Source organism: Hemiscyllium ocellatum, assembly GCF_020745735.1.
Source record: "Hemiscyllium ocellatum isolate sHemOce1 chromosome 15 unlocalized genomic scaffold, sHemOce1.pat.X.cur. SUPER_15_unloc_3, whole genome shotgun sequence".
In the NCBI taxonomy this organism is placed as follows: domain Eukaryota; kingdom Metazoa; phylum Chordata; class Chondrichthyes; order Orectolobiformes; family Hemiscylliidae; genus Hemiscyllium; species Hemiscyllium ocellatum.
This window is the reverse complement of record NW_026867467.1, coordinates 620365-626479: the sequence shown is the minus strand read 5'-3', so window position 1 is coordinate 626479 and position 6115 is coordinate 620365.

Below are 6115 nucleotides of genomic sequence, written 5' to 3'. Positions count from 1 at the left end.
GTTTTAGGCTTTCATTTACAGGGAATCGAGTTTGAGAGCAGCGAGTTTTGCTACAGCTCTACAAGTCCCTGGTGAACCACACCTGGAATATTGTGTCCAGTTCTGGTCACCCTGCTGTAAGAAATAGATAGAGGCTTTGGAGAGGTGCAAAGAAGGTTTGCCAGGATGCTGCCTGAACTGGAGGGCTTGCCTTATGAAGAAAGGTTGAATAAGCTCAGACTTTTCTCTCTGGAGAAGAAAGAAAAGAGAGACCTGATTGAGGTATACAAAATAATGAGAGGAATAGATAAAGTCAATAGCTAGAGACTTTCCCCAGGGCAGGATTGACTGGTACGAGGGGGGTCATAGTTTTAAGATATTAGGAGAAAGGTATAGAGGAGATATTAGAGTAGGTTCTTTACACAGAGAGTTGTGAATGCATGGAATACATTGCCAGCGGTGGTGGTGGAAGCAGAGTCATTAGGGACATTTAAGTGACTGCTGGACATGCACATGTTTAGCAGTGAGTTGAGGGGTGTGGAGGTTGTTATATTTTACATTAGGATTAGACCTCGGCACACTGTTGTGGGCCAAAGGGCCTGTTCTGTGTTGTATCTTTCTATGTTCTATGTTAAAGCATCTCATAAATGTGAGTATTAATATCCACTTTGGCAGATTTAATTGATTTTCATTGGAATGTATCTGCCAAACCTTTAGCAAAACTGAATCAGCAAACAGCTTCAAACTGTGCATACGTCCAACTCAAAACATTGCTGCTCCTCATTAACTTTTTCAAATGCACTGCTCCATTCCAAATAGCGGACCACCCGTTCCCATTCATAGAAATGTGTTTCTGACGGATGGAAGTGGTTGTTTCTGTACTTCTGCCATTTTTATTGAACTCATCTCAAGTTACACTTTAGAATTTGATGGTCAGGCCAAGACTGTTTGTGTTAAGCTTTAACAATTTTGACCAGGTTGCCAGCTCTTCACGTTCTTGAATATTGGAATGGGACTGGGTTCTATCAGCCCTCTAGGGACAGGCTGCAAGGTCATTAGGTGGATAATAGGGTGGAAGATGATAAGGGAAGGAAGGAGTTTCCACCTCCGTAGTATGTTATTGATCCCAAATTCGGGAAAGGATGACCACTCAGGTGGTCAATGTAGAGTGTGTTCCAGCCAATGCTGGCGGTTTATTAGCAGTAAGGTCCTCCATTGTGTGGGAGACCTCCCCCTGCATCCTAGTGACACACCTGGAGGATGTCCCTCCTAATGAAGTACCTTGTGGCTCACAACAGGTTATCCCATCTGCACACTGGAACAGTCTCCTGTCCATAGTGGCGATCACTACGGGAACTGGAAATCAGAGTAAGTGAGTGAAAGAAGCCGTGAGGGCTAGAGTGTTCACAACATTCCCAGGACCAGGTTGGCAGCTCCTACTGAGGCCATTAATAAGTCATTAAGATCCCCCAATTGGTGCAAGGACGATGGGTTAGTCCTACTCCTAGTAAGAGGACTGTGATTCCTGCTGTTTCAGTGCTATCAAGCAAATCGTGAAGTGTGGCCATGTGATAAAATCATTTACATTCAGTGCTGGATACTTGAGACTTTTTGTGAGAAACTTTATAATTCTTCTAAATGTTCTTAATGCACTTTTTGTTTCATGCAATGGTGATGTTTTACGTAGGGTTACAGAGGGAAAACAGACCATTTGGCACAATCAGTTTATGCCAGTGCTTATGTTCTACTCAAGGTGTTTCACATCTTTCCTCATCTAAATCGCCCGTTGCAATTCTCTATTCCCATCCCTTCCTAGTGCTCGCCTAGTTTCCTTGAAATACATCTAAACTATTGATTTCAACTATTCCGTCTGGTCACATATTCCCCATTCTCATCATTCTTTCAGTGAAGAGGTTTCTTCTGAATTCCCTTTTGGACTTCTTGAGGTACCGTCTTATATTGACAGCCTCGAGTTATATTCTATCCCACAGTGAAATGTTTTCTTTGTACCTTCTCTTTTCAAAATCTTTCTTAATTTTCGAACTGTCAGCCTTCTTTTCAAGAGAGAAGTGAACAGCACAACAATTCTTCCTGGATATACACAGCCAGAAACTTGTGTATCATTCTCATAAATCATATCTTTACTCTCTCTCATACATTCTATAATATGTCAACTCGAACTGCAAACAATACTCTTAATTATAGTCAACCAAATTTTTATAGTGACCCTACTTTCAAATCTATCCCTTTAGAGATAAAACTTGGTACTTTGTTTGCATTTTTATGACCTTTGGAACCTGCGGTGAAATTGTTCGTGACTGATGTAATTGTCTGAAATCCCTTTGTTTGTCTCCCTCACTTAGACGTGCATCTTTGAATAAGTGACCTGCACATTATTCCAAGGCCCCAAGGGATCCTTCCATATCCACCACAAATTCACCTGCACCTCCACACACATCATCTATTGCATCCGCTGCACCCGATGTGGCCTCCTCTATATTGGGGAGACGGGCCACCTACTTGCGGAACATTTCAGAGAACACCTCTGGGACACCGGACCAACCAACCCAACCACCCCGTGGCTCAACACTTTAACTCCCCCTCCCACTCCACCAAGGACATGCAGGTCCTTGGACTCCTCCATCGCCAGACCATAACAACACGACGGTTGGAGGAAGAGCACCTCATTTTCCGCCTGGGAACCCTCCAACCACAAGGGATGAACTCAGATTTCTCCAGTTTCCTCATTTCCCCTCCCCCCACTTTGTCTCAGTCGAATCCCTCGAACTCAGCACCCCCTTCCTAACCTGCAATCTTCTTCCTAACCTCTCCGCCCCCACCCCACTCCGGCCTATCACCCTCACCTTGACATCCTTCCACCTATCACATCTCCATCACCCCTCCCCCAAGTCCCTCCTCCCTACCTTTTATCTTAGCCTGCTGGACACACTTTCCTCATTCCTGATGAAGGGCTTATGCCCGAAACGTCGAATTTCCTGTTCCTTGGTGCTGCCTGACCTGCTGCGCTTTTCCAGCAACACATTTTCAGCTCTGATACTCCAGCATCTGCAGACCTCACTTTCGCCTTGCACATTATTCCTACCAAGATGTAATACCTTACCTTTATCTGTGTGGATCTTCATTTGCTAATTATTTGAACATACCGTAAATTAATTAATGATCTCTTGCAACCTCTTGTAATCCTCAGAATTGGCTACATTTCAACATTCCTTTCCAATTTCATGTCATTGTATTGCTATTTTTTTTTGTCGTAATTAGATGCAATATTTAATTTGCAGTTTTACTTTATTTTGTTTTGAATTTTTAGAGAGGTGCAGTAATCCACACATTAACTACAACAACTAAATGTAGAATGACAGATAGATGAAAATTATTACAAACACAGGACTAATTAATAGACTCTATTAACTTCACGGTCAAAACAGGGAATTATTTTTTACACGAATGATATGGTGCACTATCTGTAGTACAATAACTTTTTGTCCATTTTTTTGTTGTAGTTTATTTTCCAGGTCTTTCCATACACACCATAAATTGAAAAGGCACCCATCCTCCATTTTAAACTAAATGATAATTTAAAAAAACAACATTTATATTAAATGCAACATGATTTATGAAGCCAATCCTCTAGGCTTATACATATTCACAGCTATGTAGAGTTATATAGGGAGAGGCTGAATAGGCTGGGGTTGATTTCTCTGGAGCGTTGGAATCTGAGGGGTGACTTTATAAAGGCTTATAAAATCATCAGAGGCATGGATACAGTGAATAGGCAAGGTTTTTTCCCTGAGATGGGTGGAGTCTCATCTAAACCTACACTCGTGAGTCTAGGTTTAGAGTGAGAGGGGAAAAAGTTGAAAGTACCTAAGGAGTAACTTTTTCATGCAGAGGGTGGTGTGTATGGAATGAACTGCCAGAGGAAGTGGTGGAGGCTGGTGCAATTTCAACATTTAAAAGGCATCTGAGTGTGTATAAGAATAGGAAGGGTTTAGAGAGATATGGGCCAAGTACTGGCAAATGGGACTAGATTAGTTTAGGATATCTGGTCAGCATGGGCAAGTGAGACTGAAAGATCTGTTTCCAAGTTGTACATCTCTATGACTCTGTGATCTACCCCTTTGCTCTTAATGTACTAGTCGAATCTCTTTGGATTATCTTGAACATTATCTGCCAAGGCTATCTCATTTTCCTTTCTTGCCCTCCTCATTTCCCTCTTTAGAATGTCCCTGCCCCTCTTTTACTCTTCGAGATTCACTGAATCTCACTGAATATCTAATATATGATTCCTTCTTAATCTGAACCAGAGCCTCAATATCTTTATTCCTCCAGTGTTCCCTCCTCTTACCAGCCTTATCTTCACACTAACAGGAACATCATACCTCCGAACTCTCGTTATCTCACTTCTGAAAGCTTCACTCTTGCCGGCCGTCCCTTGAGCTGCAAACAGTCTACTCCAATCAACTCTTGAAAGTTTTTGTCTTATACCATCAAAATTTGCCCTAGTTCAATTAAGAACTTTAACTTATATATAATGCCAATCCCTTCCATAGATATTTTAAACTAATCGAAATATGACCCGGGCCCCAAAAAGCTCCCCTACTAACCATTCAGTCACTTGTCCTGCCTTATATCACAAGAGTAGGTCAGGTTTGCTCTTTCTATGAGAGTTACATCTGTATATTAATGAAGAAAATTGACTTTAGCACTTACCAAATTCCTCACCATCCAAGCTCTTAAGATCATGACTGTCCCACTTTATGTTTGGAAGGTTAAAATTTGCGATTATTGCAATCCTATTATTCTTACATATAAATAAGATCTCTCCACATATTCATTACTCAATTTCACTCTGACTACTGGGGGAACTATTACAATTGCATCAAAGTAACCATGCCCTTCTTATTTATGAGTTCCATCCACATAGCTTCACTGGACCATCCCTCAGAAATACCTTGTGTTAGAACAGCAGTAATGTATCACCACAAGAAAAAATGACTCCAATCTCCTTCTAGCTCTTCCTACTTCTGCCGTATCTTTGATGGTGGGAGGGGCTTTGAACATAAATTATTCAATTTACTGGTGATGGTTAGTAGCAGAAAATAAAGAGACTGTGGGGGACTTGGGTGATGGGAAATAAAAGGTTACATTGTGTGGAAAGAAAATTCTGGATATAAACAAGAATTTTAAAAAACGAACTCCACTCTGTCTGCCCAGCTCTTGCCTACACCGCTGTACCTCCAGAGTACTTTCCTTTTATTTTGATGAGTTCAAGTTAGTCTCACCCGCTGTTTTGTACTTGCCAACCATTTGTTAACGGGTGTTTGCTGTTACAGAATGTAGGCTGCCTTACTGTGTACGTTCTCAGAGTTCAGTGTTTGGAGTCCTTGTTGTTTCAACCTGTGCTTTGGTCCATCATGCAAAATTACAGAAAAATATTAACAGCAATTTAAGGTAAAATGTTAGGATATTGGAAGAACAGCTAAGAGCATCAAGTTTGACATAGGGGTTGTGGGAAAGGACATGGAAAGCAGCAGGGTTTCCAGAACTTCTGATCTTTGTCTTCTCTGATCGAAATCAACCTGTGATTTATCATTTTTGAGGATTGTTATTCATTAATATCGGTGTGTCAGATAGATCTCCGTCTCAGGGAGGGGTGACGTGCTTCTTTGTTTTGTGATGAACTCAGAGGAACATACAATAGTAAGGGGGTAAACCCAAAGGGGGTGAAGGAGCAGAGGATCCTCCATGTGTATGTGCACAAATCAGGGAATGTACCATGATACATGGACAGAAGAGCAACTAAACCCTACTTCATCAATAACACCGTAGAGAACAAACACAAAGCAATTATGTTAAACTGAAATCAAACAGTCTCTTGTCTCACCTGGAATGTTGCATCTAGTTTCAGGGGCCACGTTTTTGACAAAAGGCAAAATTATGAGATTGGGTGCGTGACTGATTCACAACACTATTCCCGGGATGATGCACCTCATCAACTCTGAGAAATTGAGAATGTTCTCCTCTGTTGATAGTTTCCAGACTCTGTGAACAGTTGCTATGATTGGTTCCCAACTCCATCTTGCATCATATAGATCCCAATGGCTGAATATTTCAG